Raw genomic sequence first — 2,669 nt, 5'->3', positions numbered from 1 at the left:
ATTTCGTTGCACTTGTCCCTTGTACCAATTTGCATTCTGCACCTGATTTTCACCCGATGAGAAATTGGGATGGTTCCTCTAGTTGGGATTATAAGTGTTATCAAAATTTTATTATCCCTACCAATTTCCATTCCCCATATAGTTGAAAAAATTCATATTAACTATGCAAGCATCAGCTATATGCTCACCACTTCCGCAAACCTTACACCAAGAATTTGCCTGTCGAACTGCATTTGTTGTAGCTGCTAGTTGAGTAACACCCAACTTTATGTTATTAAGCTAAATAATCATATGAGTTTGCATGGCTGCGATCTATTCTTGTAATGCAGTGAACTGATCTATCTCCAATACCCCTTCAACCTTTAAAGGAGTACTACTCGAGTCTATATGGCAGGCAGGGTTCCCTTGTGAAATCCAATTAAACAGTGTGTACAATTCTTCATATGTCTTCTCAAGATCTTGTCCACCTACTATTTAATCCAAGAGAATCTTCATGTTTTGCTCCAATCCTTCTATGAAAGTATGTTCAAGAACATCATTGGATTGATGATGGTGAGGGAAATTTCTGAGCATACCCTTAAATCTCTCCCAACCTTTGTAAAGATTCTCTCCGTATTTCTATCTAAAACTCAAGATTTCACTCCTCAAGTGTGTCATCTTCCCAGATGGAAATAATCGAATAAGAAACTTTTGAGCTAGATTTTCCCATGTAGTGATGGAGAGTGGTGGTTCAGCATGTAACCACCTTTACGCCTCCCCTATTCGAGAGAAGGGAAAGAGTGTCAACCTAACATAATCAGGATTTACCCCTTCTGGAATGTATGTATTGCTGATTTCTAAGAAGGTCTGTATATGCTGCTGTGGATCTTCATATGAAAGGACATTAAATTGCCCCCACTGAATTCAGCAATTACACCATATTCTGCTTCAATTCAAATCGACCTCCTAGTTCAGGCTTTAGAATACTACTCGTCACATGGTTCGTGAGTGAGATTTCCACCTCACGAATAGGTATAGCAGCTTGTTGAGCAGGAACAACTGTAATAACAGGAATGACAAGAGGTGGAACATTTTTGGAATTTGGATCAACCAGTTTATTTCGTTGTTCAGCCATTCTTCGCCTTTGCTGAAAGATTTGCTCTGGTTCTACAAAAGGCTCTACCAGTTCTTTATCTCTAGCCAGTCCTAAATTCAGCTAAACCTGCAAAAAGTCAGCTGCTAAGATCAAGTTTTTAACACCTAAACTTAATATCAAAAACCAAAAATTTATCAATTTACTAATTATATTAGTCCCTGGCAATGGCGCCAAAAACTTGTTGTGACTCAGACGCACACACAAGTGAACATGATCAAACAACTGATATAGTGATTTAGACAATCAGATATCATTCCCACGAGGACTAAGAAACTAGAAATTTAACCAACTTTTAGTTTCAGATGATGAGTATTAGGTGTTGTATAGTATTAAGATGATTTTGAAATCGAGAATAAAAATATAAATTAATAAACAAAAAATAAAATTTTATGAATAAAACAAAGAAAGCAATGGTTGTAAGCAATTATAATAAGAATTCAGGGTTGAGGCTTCTCGAACAATCATACAAATCTCTATTCTTATTGTTGTCTAATTGGTTATTGGGTTGTTGGTTCGCAAGATTTAGGAAACGATCTTGGTCTCCCGACCTAAAATCTTTTATCTATTAAATATTGTAGCTACAACTCCCGCAGAGATACAATAATTCTTCTAGATTCATAGAGTTATCTTCTTGCAATTGAACCAAACAAGTCTTCTAGGTATATCCCTATCCTAGATGCTAATTCAAAACCCCTTATTTTATAAAAGGGTAAGAACCTTGCTCCTTAATCTCCTTATTCTAATCTACAATTCTCCTCCTAGATTCACATAGAAATATAAATTTATTCTAATGGAGGCCAAGCATTAAAATAGTAAGCTCAAAAAATTAAGAACAACCCAGATGATAATCCAAAAAGAAACTACTACAAAGAATATCAAAGCGTAATCATGTTCTTGACCTTAACCCCAGAACAAGGATATTTAGCTACTCATGTTTGCATTCCACATCCAAAATAAGCAATTAACCATACCAAGAATGAATCTTGAAGTAAAGAAGCTGAAAATAATATATAAGAACCCTAAAAGAGAGAACTTTTTGTTTTTCCACCGCTGCTATGCTTGCCAAAAAGTGCCCAAAATTATCCTAAATTTTTCCTTTTATAGCTAGGACAAAACACTAAAAATCTTCCCAGTTTTTCTAGGCGGCGCGTCGCACCATGTCTTTAAATGCCATTTCCTATTAAAATCTAGTCAATCATGGAATTCAATTATTCAGTGAAAATTCATAAAATACACCCTCACCGTGACGCGCCACTATCGCGGTGAACCACTGGATTTAGACAATTGTGAAATATCCATCCTCTGCGATGCATTAAACTTCCAGGTCGCACAAAGTGACAATTGGGACTACAACACAACGCAGTAGTATCATGAACCTACACTGGAAAGTGACATCTGTGACTTCCTTCCTCACTGCAATGCGCCATAATTGTAGACCTTCACAGGAATTTGACCAGTGTTATTTTGTTGGTCGGGATGACATGAAGTCTCTCCAAATAAGAATTCCTGACTTTCAGCTTACCTTTTTGAGCTA

At 36.5% G+C, this 2,669-nt stretch overlaps 1 non-coding gene across 1 annotated transcript; it reads left to right on the top strand.

The window, feature by feature from the left end:
* The first annotated feature begins 544 nt into the window (after positions 1-544).
* On the top strand, positions 545-651 carry LOC124888241. Its single transcript, XR_007046372.1, has one exon. It is a non-coding gene; the product is annotated as a small nucleolar RNA R71 (small nucleolar RNA).
* Positions 652-2,669: the final 2,018 nt, after the last annotated feature.

Source organism: Capsicum annuum, chromosome 10 (assembly GCF_002878395.1).
Source record: "Capsicum annuum cultivar UCD-10X-F1 chromosome 10, UCD10Xv1.1, whole genome shotgun sequence".
Taxonomy (NCBI): domain Eukaryota; kingdom Viridiplantae; phylum Streptophyta; class Magnoliopsida; order Solanales; family Solanaceae; genus Capsicum; species Capsicum annuum.
Note: the sequence above shows the minus strand (reverse complement) of the source record. Positions and strands in the feature narration are given on the sequence as shown.